At 37.0% G+C, this 17,577-nt stretch overlaps 1 protein-coding gene across 4 annotated transcripts in view; it reads left to right on the forward strand.

Moving 5' to 3' along the window:
- Window positions 1–17,577, forward strand: part of LOC124242811 (S-adenosyl-L-methionine-dependent tRNA 4-demethylwyosine synthase TYW1) — a 213,546-nt gene that overhangs the window by 123,558 nt on the left and 72,411 nt on the right. The gene's annotated exons all lie outside the window — the stretch shown is intronic.

Here is a 17,577-nt window from a genome sequence, read left to right on the forward strand (position 1 = left end):
ACGCAATTGCCTAAAGATGCATTTCTCAGAACATATCCCCGTGGCTAAGTGACACATGACTGTAAATACACTTTATTTCTTCTGTTTTATCCTAGTTTCTCTCTCCCCAACTGAATTCCTTACTCATGTATGAATTCCACACAGTGTCTAGCACAGCACATTTTAGGATATTTGATAAATGTTTTAAAAGAATGAATAAATGGAAACTCACCAGAGCTCTATAGTGTACAGTATACATTTTCTTGACTGTTCAGCTGATTAAATCTTGTTTTTTCCCCCTATTTTATGTTTGAGAAGACAAATCAAAGTCTTTTTTGGTGATTAACACTGACATTATGTAAGAAATACCAAATAAACATTACTTTAGTTTCTGATCTGTCTTGGATTATTTAGAAAGCTAGCAGGTTAGGTGCTTCTTGGGTTCCTAAAATTTCTTGATCTTAGAATTTCACCTTTAGCCATATCATCTTCACTTGTTGTTGAGGCAGGAGATAAAAATCGTAAAAATCAGAATGGATTTTTATGTGAGTAAACAGCAGGAGTTGGCAATACCTGAGATTGTTATCTAGCATATGTTCTGTTTCAGAGTGTAGAAGATGAGAAGTAGGCATTAGTAGAATGGCTTAATAGCTTACTTTTTTTTTCGGCCAAAATTTTCCACAAAATGAATTCTTATCTTGAAGTTACAAGACTTTGGATGCCCAATTCAATTGTTAAGTACTCTGGGTTGACTCATTGACAGTAATGCCGTAACACAAAGTTCTACAGTATTTCTAACCTGTGACCTTCTTACATAACAACATTATTGTGTCCATGTAATTCTGGTTGAAAGAGTTTCCTTGGGTTCTTTAAACTCTCTGCCTGTAGATTAGGACAGTTGCTCTCTAAGCATTTTTTAGCAGTTATAATTTTTGTTTCTCATTCTTGTATTGTTTATGTTGTCGTTTAAGAAAGATCTGTGGCAGGAACCTGTTCTTAAAATAGAAAGTTTTCGGTAACTCAAGTTATGTTATTTCCTTTTGAATATCTATTATTATTGGTGCAGTAGATGCTCTGGAAAAAGGTCTGTTTTACTGCTCTTGAACACTCAAAAATAAAGCACGTATGTTTTGACTATACTTACTAGCTAGGGTCACCCATATTACTATAATCTGATGAAATTTGAGTTTTTAAATGAAAGTGCTATTTCCAATATTTTAATTAGAATATCTTCTGTTACTTGTTTAGGCTTTTAGTATACCTGAACAAGGAAAGGCGTTTGATGAGAGAGACTTTCTTGAACTTTATAAACAAAGAATTTTGATTTGCCCCGAGATTTTCAGCTTATTTATTAGCTAGTGCAACCCAAAGGACAGGAGGTGGCTTATTTTGTTTTTTTACCCTTGGCAAGTATAATGTTTACATTTCCAGTTCTTTATCCTCTGTCAAAATGTTCCTTTTCAAATATGAGGGGAGAAATATATTGGCACTTGAGTATGTGGGGCTAAAAAGTAATTCCATCTAAATAACAGCAAAAAAATGTGTTAGCTTCAATTTCGTTTCGTGACAGCTACTTGTGAAACAGTCATTTTCTTAAGAAAGAGAAATCCATCTTGTATAAGACAACACTGCCTACCTTTGGCAGGAGACTTTTATCAGCAGTGTGACCAGGTGTGTTTCTGGTGGTACATTATTATGCCAAGTCAAAGATCTGGTAGGAAATTGAAGTAATTAGTCCTTTTCCATGTTTAAGCAATAATACTGCTATTCTTGAAGTCTCATTTGAAAAGAAAGAAATAATTCCATGCATTCCACATTCTTGGATATCAAAAATGAACACGAGCCCTCTTTGTACAGATGTGAGCATGCTCTGACCTGACATTATCGGAGTAACGTTGTTCTGTAGTTAAGAAGGGCTTGGTTAGTGAGATAGCTCTCTATCTAATATTTAAATAAACCAGTGTATCCATGTGGCCCACAATTTGCAGATTAAAAAACACTTAATATTTGATGTTCTTATCTGTGATTATAAAAATATTACATGCTGATTATAGAAATTTGGGAGAAATAAAGAGAAATATAAAGAAGCAAAGAAAGAAGTTATGTATAATTCCAGGACTTTGAGACAACTACTACTAACATTTTGAAGTACTTCTGTTTAATCCTGTGTATTTTACTTACAAAATGAGATCATATTGTGCATATTTTTGCAACTACTTTTTATTTAAAATATCATGAACAACTATGTCAACTTCTGTCGCTGTAGATTAATTTTGCGTATTCTTGAACTTTTGAATTTATTTTTTTCTGCCTATTTTTGAATTTTATCCAAATGGAGTCATTTATTATGTATTCTTTTGTGTCTGATTTTGTTTTTTTGCTCAGTATCATCTTGAGATTCCTCCATCACATTATATGTAACAGGTTTTTGTTCATTTTTACTGCTGTACAGCATATGATTATACAACAGATTATTTAGTGCTTCTGTCATTGATGGACATTTGAATTGTATTATGGTTTTGACTATTACAAATAACTTTTATGGACATTCTTTTTTTTTTTTGAGGAAGATTAGCCCTGAGCTAACTGCTGCCAATCCTCCTCTTTTTGCTCAGGAAGACTGGCCCTGAGCTAACATCCATGCCCATTTTCCTCTATTTTATGTACTATGTACGGGACGCCTACCACGGCATGGCTTTTGCCAAGCAGTGTCATGTCCACACCCGGGATCTGAACTGGCGAACCCTGGGCCGCCGAGAAGCGGAACGTGCCAGCTTAACCACTGCGCCACCAAGCTGGCCCCCTGGACGTTCTTGTATGTGTTTTTGGTGCACATATACGTGCATTTCTATTGGGTATATACGTAGACTGGAATTGTAAGATTACAGGGTAAGTGTATGTCCCACTCTAGTAGACACTACCGGTTTTCCAAAGTAATTGTACCAGTTTATACTCCACTAGCTGTGTGTGTGCAGGCTGGTTGTTCTACATTCTCACCTACCCTTGTCTGTTTGTTTTAATTTAGCCATCCTGGTGGTTGTTTAGTGGTATTTCACTGTAGTTTTAGTTTGCATTTCCTTGGTGAGTACGTTTTATGTTGAGTACCTTTGCAGATGCTTATTGGCCATTTGGATATCCTTTTTATGTGAATTGTGTGTTCAAATCTTTTGTTCCTTATTTATTTAGATTATTGTAATTTTCTTACTGATTTGTAGACATTTTAAAATATATTCTGGATCCAAGTGCTTTATCAGATACATGTGCTGAAGTTGTCATCTCCCAGTCTGTCTTTGCCTGTTTACTCTTAATAATATCTTTTGATAGGCGGAAGTTCTTCCTTTTAACAAAATCCAATTTATCAATTTTTAAAAGTTTTATGGTTAGTACTTTTCATGTCCTATTTATGCAATCTTTGCCTACTGCAAGTTCATGAAGATATTTTCTTATTTTTTTTGTAAAAGCCTTATTTTTTCTTTCACATTTGGGTTTATGAGCCATCTCAAATTAGTTTTTATATATGGCATAAGAGAGCAAGTCTGGGTTAATTTTAAATTTTGAAATCTGTTAGTATAAGTCTTCTAGCTTCTTTCTTTACAATCTAGTAATCTTTGTCCTTTGTGAGTCTTGCCTTTAGTTAACATGCTTAAAAAGTCCTCGTCCACCTCTCCTAGTTTATAAAAATATTTATGTATATTTTCCTGTTCTTTTATTGCACAATTAAAAAAAAATTAGCTCTTTAATCCAATTAGGATATAATTTAGTATTCATTTTTATTTAGTTATTCAGTACCACTTAATTGAACGATCTATTTTTTATGCAATGATTTGATAAGCCACTTTTAGTATAGACTGGAGCATATATTTATACCAGTCCATTCCAAGAAAATGCTGTAGGTGTTGATTTTGAACTTTTTTCCATTAACAGTGTGTCATAGACATCTTTCTGCAGTAGTAAATACACCACTACAGCACCGTTCTTATTGTGTGGGTTATTTCTTATTCTATGGATATAACAATTTAGTTTATGGGTCTTTGGTGGCCTTCTCTGAGTCCCTCCTGCTCCCTCTCCCTCAGTCTATATCAGCACTTATGTGCGAATGGTGCCTTGTGCTTTCTTTGAACACTTCTTAACAACACTTACCAAGTTGGTTGTGATTGCTTAGTTCCCTGTTTCTTCTTGTGAACTGAAAGGTCCCTGAGAGAAGGCATGGTATACGTCATGTCTTTTTTGCTCACTGTGGTATCCCCAGCTCTTATCACAGTATGAAAGAATTGCCACATGATAAATGTTTGGTGAACGAAAAAATTGGATTTGTCCACTCCTCTCTTGACATATATTTAGTTTCCCAACAATCTGTCTTGTGTAGTAAGGAGCTTGGGATTTTGAAATAAGACTACCCAGGTTTGAATCCTGTCTCCTACCATTTCTTGGCTGTATTCTATTGGGCAAGGGACTCAGTATTCTCATCTGTAAAATGGGGTTAATAACAGTGCCTGCCTCATAAGATCTAGATAGAAACATCTGAAAACATCATGGGGTACTTGTGTTTAAATTTTAAAATATAATGTCTCTATCACTAATTTTGTATGTGTGATTAAATATTTTGGATATATAAAAAGATATAATAAATAAGATGGTAAATGCCAATGTAATTACCACCTAACTTAAGAAATAAAATATTATAAATCTTTTGCAGTCGCTGTGAGCCTCTTTGCTATCATATTTCCTTTCCTTCCCTCTCTTTCAGAGGTCATTAGTATTCTGTATTTGGTGCTTATCATTCCATGCTGTTTATATACTTCACTCTGTATTTACAACTCCTTAAACAACAGAGCTGTTTTCCATATTTTAAATCTGTACGTAATAGTATCATCCTATATGTATTGTTCTGCAACTTGGGTTTTTTTTGATCATTTAAAAAATTTTTTAAACATTTTAACAGTTTTTACATGTACAGTTCAGTGGCATTAAATACATTCACATTGTTTTGCAACCATCACCACCATCTACTTCCAGAACTTTTTCATCTGCCCAAACTGAAACTACATACCCATTTATAATAACTCTCCATTCTCCACTTTCTACAACTTATTTTTCTTTGTTTAATGTTGTGTTTGTTAGATTTACTCATGTCGATACATTTAGTTTTTGAGACATTGTGACTGCTATATAGCATTTCATCCTATAGATATTCCACAGTGTATTATTCATTCTCCTATGTTTGGGCATTTGGATTTTTCTGAGGTTTTCAACTCTGCAATGAACATTATTGAAAGTGTCTCTTTGTGTACATGTGTAGTAATTTCTTTAAGGTTCATACCTAGGGGTGGAAATTGCTGGATTGTAGGATATTCACATCTTCAACTTAACTAGATTTTTTCAAAGTACTCAGGAGAGTGGCTATACTTTGGAGACTAGTGTACTAGAGTTTCCATTTTCTATCCTCACAAATGTGTGGTATTGTTAGCTTTTAAATTTTGCCAGTCTGATGGATGTGACTTGGTATCTATTTGTGGTTTTATTTTGCATTCCTCTAATTAGTGGGGTGAGCATCTTTTCATGTTTTGGGCCATTCTTTTAATCGCCTTTCCATACCTTGCCCAATTTTCCATTGGTTGTTTGTATTTTATATTTATTTTTCTTTCTTTCTTTCTTTATTATTTATTATATTTTATATTTATTTCTTTATTTTTTTAGGATTTGTTCTTTCTGTCTGTAATATTCTTTCCCTAACATTGGGGGGTTTGTTTTCTCACTTTCTTCAAGACTCCATTCAAATATTACCTTCTCAGGGAGTTACCCCCTGACCATCCCTTGTAGAATAGTACTCCTCCTCGGCAGCATTCCTATCCCTCTTCCCTGCCTGTTTTTTCCATAGCGCATATCACCACCTGACTTGTGTGTTTATTGTCTGTCTCTTCCCCAGCTCCATGTAAGCTTGTGAGAGGAGGGATGTTGTCTCGTTCACTGCTATATCCTCAGTGCCTACGATAGTACTTTGCCTGTAGTATGCATTTAATAAATATTTATAGAATGAATGTAAGAATGCACGTATGCAGGGATTCAGGTTTCCAGAAATGATTACCTCCATCCCGGGCTATTAGAATAAACAAGCGCTAAAAGATAATAAAAAGATACCATTTATCTGAACAACTTTGTGCACCTCAGCAGGATGAATGCATCCAGCTTGTCAGAGAATCTAGGGAAAAGCAGAAAAGCTTTCTGCTAGGCCAGAAAACTAAAGTCGACAAAGATCACAGGTAACCATTCTTAATTCTGTCGATCTCCTCTCAGCAATGACCCCCATCCCCCACAATTGGATAGAAACTCCTTAGAACCATGGAAATGGAGAGACAAATGTTCTGTGTCTATGTTTCTTTTTTTTTTTAAACTTGAGATGTTTATATACCATAAAATTCTCCTAGAGTGTACAATTCAGTGATTTTTGGTATATTTACAAAGTTGTTCAGCCACCACTACTATTTAATTCCAGAACATTTTCATCACCCTAACCAAATTTCTTTTTGATTTATAACGTTAAAACTTTTTTTTTTTTTTAAAGGCTTTACATGCTTAGTTCTCCAACTAACTGTGTTTCTCTGTAAAGTGTGTACTACATTTCAGGGCTGCTCCTCCTCCAGGGTCTGGCCAGCAAACCCACCCAGTCTAGTCCTGTTTTCTTATTTTTCTAAAGGTTTTTTGGTTGAGAATTGGTTGGTTCAAGTAAACTCCTTCTTCCACCACTTTTTAGAGTGAAAGATGCTAAAACTAAAGGTTATTCTAAGCAAGTCCTCAGAATTCCTACTCTCTTGCAGTTAATGCCTTATTTATTGTTACTGTCTTCTAAGACTAAGACTTTTTCTTCATCTCTTTCTAGGAATATTACAAAATATTCCTAACTTCACTTTTTTTGGAATATATTTGATAGTCCTGCCTAACAGGAAATGGTAAAGAGCTCTTTGCTAGTTCCACTGGGTGAAATGCTCCTAAACCCACATAAGAGGAATTCAAGCTTAGTAGTGAGTGGAATGGTTCGACACTACATTGCCAGTTTAAACAAGGCCTCTGGAAGTCATTGTTGTCTGACTTAGTGTGCGTGGCTGAACATTCCGGCTTCCCCATTGGATAGACTTGTATGTCTGGAGGTATGGATTGAGACTCAGCCTTGAAAACATCCTTGAGGTGGCCTATGGGAGGAATCCATAAAGCCCCCCTGCATCAGGCATTTTCATCACTGTGGTGCTTAAATAAGTGCTCCCCTAAAGAGGCATCACAGCCACTGCTGAAAACAGCCTTATCTTAGCAGCAGAGAGAGGCCCACACTCTCACCCCATGCACCTCTTCCTCTTGATCTCAGGGTATTGAGAAATAAGTTTAGACCAAGAAACCTGGGAGATGGCCGCTGATGTGGGATAGACCTTGTGTTAAATGGTTGAAGTGGCTTTCTGAGAAAGGCGCTGGGCAGCTACCTCATTGTGGCCGAGGGATTGCTTTGGAGTTCCACCCTAACCAGGACAGCCTGTTCTGTGGAGCCTTGGCTTTCATGAGGCTTGGTTCTAGAGCAGGTGTAGCCACTTCTGAATCTAAGAGGGAGATAAATAAAATCATATGTGATCTTCTGGGCCAAGATATCACCATTGCTTGTTAATACCCTTCTGTATTTACTTCTGGATTCTGCAGACCTCCTAGTGTGGGCTACCCTAGAGCAGCCATGGCGCCTTGCTTCATATGAACCCTAGGAAATGTACCATATTTAGCCAAGGCATCCATATGGTACCAAACAGGGAATGTGGGGCAATGAACCTGGTAGGCCCCCTGGGCAATCAAGCACATCCAGTGATTTCTGAGAATCTCTGGATACTCCTGGCAGATCATCCTGCGTTTGTCCAAACTGAACACTTTGGTAGACCTTCTAAAGAGAGGGCTTTGTCTTAGTCTCCAGCTGTTGATCTCAGTTGAAAGTGATCAAGGAATTCTGACAAGGATAGATTGCATACAGTTGTCCTTAGCCAAAAGCAAAAGCTGTCAGGGTACATAAATGGGGAAGCAAGGGCAGGGTAGTTCTCGGCTAGATCAGTCACTACATCCTGGTTTGTGTGAACTACACTTAGGTAGCTCTGTTTGGATGTACTCCACTGCATGCAGGCTTGGCTCTAACCCTGGCCCTCTTGTACCTGGCAGAATGCTCTCCAGTGGGCCATGTTCAAGGTGGGGAAGGATGGAAGAGGTTATTAGGAAGAATGATAGTTGGATGCCCTTGTCATAATATGCTCCTTTGCTGTTAAGATTCGATCCTGATTGTCAACATTGATAATACTAGCAAGACAATGAGGTAGATCCATGCGATTGCATGGCCTACAGCACTCTTTTGACAGCTTTGTGACTGGGGTGCCTGTGCTCTGGAGCCACACTGTCTGTGTTTGAATGTTATCTTTGCCTCTTAGAGCTTTGTGATCTTAGGCAGTGTCCCTTTGCTTCAATTCTTCATCTGTAAAGTGGGGATAATAGAGCACCTACCTTCTAGGATTGTTGTGAGGATTAAATGAGTTATAATGGAAAGTGCTTACTGGAATGGCCTGAAACACAGAGTAAGATCTAATAAATAACTTACTTAGAACTCTCCAAAATGGTTTAATGAAAATTTATAATCTATATTTCATGTTGAGGACTTTATATGTCCTGAATTTTAAAAATACGTATTCTTTTAAATAAAAAATTATTCAGTGAAAACATTGACTTGAATTTATATCTATTTTGGATACGTACATTTTAAAGCATTCTGTTTACCTGGTCCCTCTGCTTTGAATGTTTATTCTCAAGATCGGAAAGAAGCTTTTTTTTTTCCACTCGGTAACTCTAGGCCAGAGAAATTCAGTGCGTGAGGAAGATTCTGAAAAGAGTTTTGATGCAAATATCTGCAGTACTTAATCTTCCCTATTGCCTTATTACTTCAGTGTGTAATTATGTGTGGATCTTTTTTTACTTGTTTTAAAATGGAGCAAATATTTGTAATACTTGAAGCAAATGTATAGAGACACGCACACACGTATGTATGTATACACGAGTATGCGCATATGTATATTTTTTGTGGTATCTCCATATTTATGTGTATGTGATATCTCCAGGTAAAAAATTTAAGTCCCAAAACACTAGAAACTGTAATGCCCACCATATGAAAAAAAGGTACATTTCCCTCTTAGAATTATCTCCCTTGTGAATCATCATTTTGCTTCATGATCTGTTAATATAAGAGGAAAAAGAGCTCTTGTTCTTTGCCTTTAGACTTTATAAAATACTAGTCAAGCCCTTCGTTTCTTTCCTTGAATTTTTTCTGTTATGTAATGATGTGTTTTGGGATAGGGACAGTTTGAAAAAAAGATTTTTAAATTATATTTTAAAATAAAGCGAATAAAGTTAGTAAAGTTTAAAAAGTACTAAACTGTTTTAAACTTAATGAAAATACTACTACCAATCATTAAGAAAAAGACCGACAAACCAATAGAAAAATAAGCAAAAGATACAAACCCTTAATGGAAAATGAAATACAAATGGCCCTTAAATATAGATAAAAATATCAGTGAGGATAGGTGGAAGTTAACATACAGACAAAGAGAACTGCTCGGTGGTTACCAGGGGAAAGGGGGCTGGGGGAGGGCACAAAGGGTGAAGTGGTGTACCTACAACATGACTAACAATAATGTACAACTGAAATTTCACAAGGTTGTAAACTCATAAGCTTAATTAAAAAAAAACAACTTTGTAGCTGAACATACATTTTATGTTACTCTATTTGGTCCTATGATCTATCACTAAAATAAATGCGTTTTGAATTGATAATCAAGTTACCATGAGTATATTGAATTCAAAACTGCCCTAGGGTCAAGTGCAAATTTTGTAATAAAAGAAGATATTTATAAGCAAAACAAAAATTAGTGAGGAAACATGTCCTCTCATACATCTCTGGTGAGAATATAAATCGATACAACTTCATCTGTGAAGGACACTTTTGTCGTATCTACCGAAATAAAAATGCACGTGCCCTTTGAGCGAGTGGTTCATGTTTAGTAATTTACCCTGAGACATACTTACATCCACATAAAGTAGAGTATATACAAGATTATTCGTTGTGACATTATTTATAATAGCAAAAGATTGGAAGCAAATGAAATATCCTTCAGTAGAGAGCCAGTAAATTATGGTGCAGCCACACAGTTGAGTTCTTTTTGATCTGAATGTTTGGAGGTGCAGGGAGATCTTTGGCTCTTATCCTCTTTGTACACTTTCAGTGTTACTTATTTTTAGAAAGGATAACCATCAGAAGCTGCCCCGAGAAGATAATTTTTCTAGGGAAAAGAATTATAAATACCGTTTTATATTCTTTCTAGTATTAACAGTCATTACTGAAGCTTGTGTAAAGCAGAGAAGGTACTATAGAAGCTAAAAAGCCCCTAGCAGAGAGCAGAAATTTGTGAATCAGATCATGGAGGGTTGTAGAAAGTACAACATGTTAATTGTCTCATGTACAAACATTTTTATCTTGAGCTCGTGTTTCTTCAACATTACGTATAGTTGTTTTTCCTAAATATTCTAACCAACACATAAGATAATTTCCCAAGACTTATGCTCGTAATCGGTCATCTTAAACTTTTTTTTTTCCTTGAGGAAGATTGTTGCTGAGCTTACATCTGTACCAGTTTTCCTCTATTTTGTATGTGGGATGCAGCCACAGCATGGCTTGATGAGCAGTTTGTAGGTCTGTGCCCAGAATCCAAACCCGTGAACCCTGGGCCGTGGAAGCAGAGTGGGCGAACTTAACCACTACGCCACCCGGGCAGCACCTTAATCATGTTATTTGGTCACCATTTGGTACAATGTTTACTGAGAAACTTGACTTTCCTTCATATTCCATCTCTAATTTTGTTGGTTGATTGGTTTGTTACCCTTTAGAAGCTTTCAGGCAGTGGTTTTTCTTGCAGTTAGTGTTTAGAGAGAGTATTTGACTGGAACCCCAAGGAGGTCTTTCCAGCTCTCAGAAAGTGAGCATAGTGGAGATATCTGACACCACAGTGGTATCATACCAGCTACGTGACCTTGTCTAAACTACTGAACTCCTGCAAAGCCTTTGCTTCTTCACCACCTAAGTGGGGTTAAGAGAAGTTCCTAACATGCCAGATTATGTTTAAGGATTAAATGGTGTAACACATATCTAACTCTTAGTACATTGGTTGGCACATGGCTCAATAATGTTAGTGCTGTTATTAATAAAATTAGTTTGGACTTAAATAGTGATCATTTGTCTCTTAGAATAATTTTTGGTTACAAATGATTCTCAACATTTTGGAAACTTTGTTGTTACTGTATTTATTTCAGCTACCTCTTACTTTGGGCTTATTATATTTCAAGTTCTGTTCTAGGCTCAGGGATATAATTACAACTAGGATGTGGTCCATGCCGTAGAGGAATTGCAGTCTTCTGGGGACAAATCGACAGTTTCAGTATGAGGTGACAAGTGCTGGGGTAGGAGTATGCACAAGGGCTACAAGAGCATAAGGAGAGACACTGGGATCAGAGGAGGCTTCCTGCAAGAGGGGACAGCTGAACTGACTTAACCATCAGTTATTACTTAATGCATAATCCACTCATCAGATATAAACTGAAAATGTGAATGATGTGGAGTTAAAAGTAAGCTTCCCTCCAGCCCTCGTCTCCCAGCTGCCCAGTGCTCCTTGAGAGCTACCACTGATTCCTAAGGTGCATTCCCAGTGCGAAACAGGAGCAGAGCCTGGAGATAGGAAAAGCATGAGTGACTTGTTAATTCAGTTCTACTGGAATCCAAGAGCAAGGTGGTGGGCTGGGGTGAGGGATGTAATGACAAGAGTGTTGGGAAGCAGATTCCTCAACTGTGGTAAAAAACAGATCCATACTACTCAAAAAATGAGAAATGGTCTTAAAAATCTATCCACAGGTTAATAGTACCTACCACAACACAGAATTTTTAAAAAATCTGTTAAAATAATTCTGTGCTTCTAAAAACAGTCAGTCATTTGAAGCTGAAAAAGCCTTTGTTCTTTTTTTTGAGGAAGATTAGCCCTGAGCTAACATCTGCTGCCAATCCTCCTCTTTTTGCTGAGGAAGACTGGCCCTGAGCTAACATCCATGTCCATCTTCCTCTACTTTATATGTGGGATGCCTGCTACAGCAGGCATGTTTGCACCCAGGATCCAAACCGGCGGACCCCAGGCCGCCAAAGTGGAATCTGTGAACTTAACTGCTGCACCACCAGGCTGGCCCCTGATAAAGCATTTTTTAATGTATGTAGTAATTAGATACTTTTTAACTTAAAAACTGTGTTGAACAAAAATATTCTAATAGTAGTTTAACTCTGGGGTCATGGTACTATTTTAACATGTTTTTCAGTTTCCATTAAAAATAAACAAAATATGATAACATTAGAGAAGAACATTTGTATTTTATCTTTAAGGTTTGCTGTAATGCTATATAGTTCATTAATGTAGGACTAGATAATTTATTCAGTAGAAATTTCTAGAAATTGATGGTCTAAACAACCAATACACAGAGTAGTGTCTGTTTTAGGTGGATGACTTTCAGCGCCAAAGTGTTTTTCCATTTGCGAAAGTGTCTTTTACATGAAGCTTGCTGTATATTAAGGTCAACCCTGAGTAGATTTTGGTTTGAATAACAGTGAATAGTAGTGACACAACTCAAAAAATGAGAAATGATTTTAAAGATCTAGCTATCCCCAACTTAATAAGGTTTTTATCTACTCTTGACCTTCAGTTCATATATCATCAGATTGTCTGAAGGATGTAGGAAAAGATATCTCTTCCAAATGCAGGCATACCCCACAGACCATCTCCCTGTAGGTTATTGGTTTCCAAGTAGAACACCTTTTTGTTTTTGATATCCAAATTTCATATAGCATAGAAGTCTTTCAATACAGTGTTTTCAATTGATATTTACAAGGGCAAAATTTATATTTATTTTCCAAAACTTAATACGGCTTTCAAAACAAAACAAGATGCAAGAAAAGTCTTGACATGCCAAATACAATCATCAGATTCAGGTGTAGATGATTTGAAAAGCTCTCCAGGTGTCGTCTGAGGGGGATTTCCTTCTGAGCACTGAGAAAGGCCACTTTCCTTGACTGAGCAGCTGCTGGTAACCTTGTTTGTTTGTTTGCTTTCAGTTGTTAAATCAGAAGTAGTGTTTACAGACTAACACAATAGTTGTTACATTTGGGGGCATTTTACCCTGTTTTAGTTTCGTTTTAAGAAAGTCTTTGGAGGTTTTCAGTTGATATGTAATACATTTTAATTTTTCCCGTTTAAAATATTGGGAAATATGCTTCACTTAGCATTTTTATACATAATATTAGATTTGAGGAACAGATTATGCTCTTAACTGGGAGATGCCTGTGTTACTACTGTTTCATCACTTTTAATTAACCAGTGATGTGATGGCTCTTGAAATGTATTGGATATGTGTTTCCTGTGGTCCTTTTTTCTGGTTGTCTTTCTGCTGCCTACTATATTTTAAGTTGCATTTTTCAAATTTATAGTATTCAAGGAAGCACTACTTATATTCTCTTTTATTATGTTTTTAGTTCTTATTTAGGCATAATCTTGAGTTTTGGGTACATAGTTGTAATCATACTATATGTGTAACTTCATCTCCTTTGTAATGGAAGTGTTTTTCCATTCTGTGATATAATCTTGCTCTGTTATTTACCAGTAATGATGGATTGCCTTCCTCTCATATTTATCAATTTTCCCTTGTATGTTTACTTTTATTATTATTCCCTCTTATGTGTGATGAAATTTCATATACTGGACTGTAAACAAATGTTTAAAAGATCTAAACTGCACAGACTACATTAATTTGTTCAGCAAATATTTATTGAGTGCTTATATTTGGTAAGGATTCTTCTAGTCATTGGGAATTAGTGAATAAGGGACATAAGGCCCCTGTTCTCTGGTAGGAGAGACAGAAAATAAATAAATGAAGATATGCCAGTTATAGGCCACTGAACACAATGTGGCAAGACCAATAAAAGTTTAAACAAAGCCCAATCACTTGGTAATTCAGAAGAATAACTTTTAATTTTCATTAGGTAAAAGAACATCAAAACTACAATTACAGGTATTTGTAAAATAGTGAAAATCAGAATACTACATAACAATATCCAGAATTGAACCAATGGTGAACTGTATCACTTGGGATTCAGATTAGCTGCATATGACAGAGATCCTCAAATACTGAGTGGGATAATCAAGTTAGAAATACCTTTTCTTCTAATGTCACAGAAGCCCAAATATAGATGAACCGAGAGTTGATATGGTGAACCAAGGGCTGTGAAATAATAGAAAACACGTGTATTGGTCTGTGTCCCCACTTCCTGGCACAGAGCTCCTGAAACCTTTGTCATTTCCTAAGTGATCAGAGCACTAAGAAAATCTTTTGTTCTAATATTCGGTCTTTGACCCTGGTTCCTGACACAGAGCTGCTAAATCCCTTGGAATTTCCTTTCCTGGGTGATAGGAGTGTCTTTTATTCTAATGTGCTGACTCTTGGTGGGCTGCTGGTTGGGGGTTGGTCATCAGAAAGACCAAGCCTTGATTAGAAGCTTGGAATTTAACAGCCCTATTCCATATCCTCCAGGAAAGAGACGGGGGCTAGAAATTGAGTTAGTGATCAATCATGCCTACATGATGAAACCTCCATAAAAGTTCCAAAGGTACAGGGTTCAGGGGGCTTCCGGGTCACCGAACACCTGGAGGTGCTGGGAAAGTGATGCACCTGGAGAAGGCATGGGAGCTCCTCACCCTTTCCCACATACCTTGCCCTACACCCCTCTTCCATGTGGATGTTCATCTGTATCCTTTATCATATCCTTTTATAATGGACTAACAAAAACAAGTAAACTGTTTTTCTGAGCTCGGTGAGCTGCTTTACCAAATTAATTGAACCCAAGGAGGTTGTGGGAATCTCTGACTTACAGCTCATCAGTCAGGAGCACGGTAACAACCTGGACTTGCAGTTGGCATCCGAAGTGGAGGTGGGAGCAGTCTTGTGGGGCTGAGCCCTTAATCTGTGAGATCTGTCACTGTCTCCAGGTAGATACTGTCAGAATTGAGTCATATTATAGGATACAGCTGGTATCACATAATTGCTTGGTATGGGAAAAACTCCCACAGATCTGGGGTTGGAAGTATAGTGAATGTGGTAGTAGTGTGAGAGTAAAGGAGAGACAGTGAATTTTTCCTACACAGTGGCTTCACAGTGTCATCAGAGACCCAGGTTCCTGTCTTTCTCCTCTGGCATTCAACATATGACTTTCATTCTAAAGTTAACCCCGTGGTCCAAACTGTTTGCTAGAGCTCCAGCCGTCATCTTGGCATTCCAGCCTTCATTTTGAGCAGGCAGTGCAAGGATGGGTACAGGAAGGGTACATCTTCTTCCTTTTAAGATGATTTGCATAACTCTTCCATTTACGTCTTGTTGGCCAGGACTTAGTTCCTTAGCTATATCCTGGTCAGGGAGGCTAGGAAATCTATTCTTTTAGCTGAGTGTACTGTTGTCCCCAAATAGTTCAGACATTCTGCTTATAAGGAAGACAGGGAGAGAATGGGTATTGGTCGGCAACTAGCAATCTACCATCAATGAACTAAGCATTAAATTCAAATGTTAGACAAATAACAGCAAAGTAAGCCTATTAGGAAGAAGGAAATAAGGTAAAAGAAGAAGTCTATTAATTTTGGGGGAAAAACTCCCAAATATTGGACATATAAAAGATTACTGATGCCCATTACCAAAGTAATCTCAATGGTTTGGTGGAGACAGAAGGCAGATTGTATAATGTTTGTAACAAGGACAGAGAACAAGTGAGGTCTTGGAGGGAGACAGAAGGGCTTTGGGGTTTGTTTAGGGGCTGTCATTTATTGCTTGGTTTGAAGTAGAGGAGGCTTGAACATGAACGTGTGGGTAGAGAAGAACATGTAAGAGATACTTGATCTTTATTTATCTTGGATAGAGGTATGTTTTATTTCTGATTTCTAGGATAGTGATTTCATTAGTGCCTCAGGATTCTTGAGTTACTGTGATGTATATGTTATTAAAAATAAATAATATTCTTTATACTCATTCAGCACAGTATTTTTAGTAAGATTTAAAAAAAAATAGTGATAGTCCTGGACACCAAGTTGGAACTAAGGTCACCTAATAAGGCTTATTTGAGAGGAAGAGTTATTTGTCCTCATGTGCAGGGATCATGGATTTTTACCCGGCAAAGCCTTGAGGGGGGATGCTCCAGGGGTGCCCAGGTGGTTTGAACAGATGTTTTCAAAAATAACCACCACTCTCAACTTGTTTTTACCGATATTTACTTTAAAATTTCAAATAGCATTAAAGGAAAATTTTCATGTGTGTCAGAAGTGGTTTCGAGTTAACAATGATTGAAACTTACTGCCACAAATGGGTGTCAAGGAAGTCATCAGCCGCTCATCACTAAGAGACCAGTGGGCATTTTTTCCTGCCTCCTCAGAGAGTTCATCCTCTTTAATTCTTCCAAATGCAATCAGTCAAGGCCATTCATCTCAAGCCTTATTTGAAAAATTTTAGCTTAGGTATTGCCATTTTGGAGATTAGAATTGAACCTATTTATGAGAATCATTGTTTTTGATTTATGAAAAGAGTTTGGAGGAAAAGAAAATTGAAAAGAATGGTCAGAAACTAATTTCTTTTGCTTACTAAAACTAGAAAGAAGGAAGTACTTTCTCAAATTGACATTTGAAGATCCTTATTAGTGCATTAGGGAAATGAAGATAGTGGAAACTGTGGGTTCTGTTTCATTTATGGCAACGTGAAGATAACTTGCTCCTTTGACGTAGCGCATAAGAAGCTAGTGGCAAATACTTATTTGCCACCTTCATAGGAATAAAAAAATTATGTCATTAGTTCCTTCATAGTCTGAAATGTTAGATTGAAATAAACAACATTTATATTCAGCCAATTGCACCTTCATTTCATCCAGCCACATAGTGGGGGAAGAATGTGTTTTGCCTGTGACAAGTTTGAAGGGTTAAAAAAAACCCATGTAAATAGAATTGAACAACCCTTGGAGTTTATTTCCACCAGTTTCAGAGTCTTTCTGGTGAGATGTCTTCTAGCTTTGGAGTTTGTGAAAAAAGAAAAAAAAAAAAAAAGCAACCAAAAACACTTCTCTGCCTATATTAAATGTCAGTCATCTTCTTCTAACTATGAACCGCATCTCAAGATTTCGGGAGACCCTGACCTGGTACAGTGATTGAAGGAAGCCTCCATTTTATGTTACCCTAAAGAGCATTTCTATTTTTCCTGTTCCTGGCTCATGAGAGAAGATTATCGTCTTTTGACTTTTTATACTTTGAAGAATCTCTGGTAGACACTGAAGAAACTGGAGAATCCTTCAGTTGTAGATCCGTTTGTATATTTGTAACCCTACAAGTCGAGTGTGTCATCCCCATTTTTCCCAGAGGAAAGGCAGTGGTTATCTTTGGACTCCTGGTTGCCCCTTTCTGGGGGTGGTAGGATGTAGGGACT

The sequence above is a fragment of the Equus quagga genome, chromosome 7 (assembly GCF_021613505.1).
Source record: "Equus quagga isolate Etosha38 chromosome 7, UCLA_HA_Equagga_1.0, whole genome shotgun sequence".
NCBI lineage: Eukaryota > Metazoa > Chordata > Mammalia > Perissodactyla > Equidae > Equus > Equus quagga.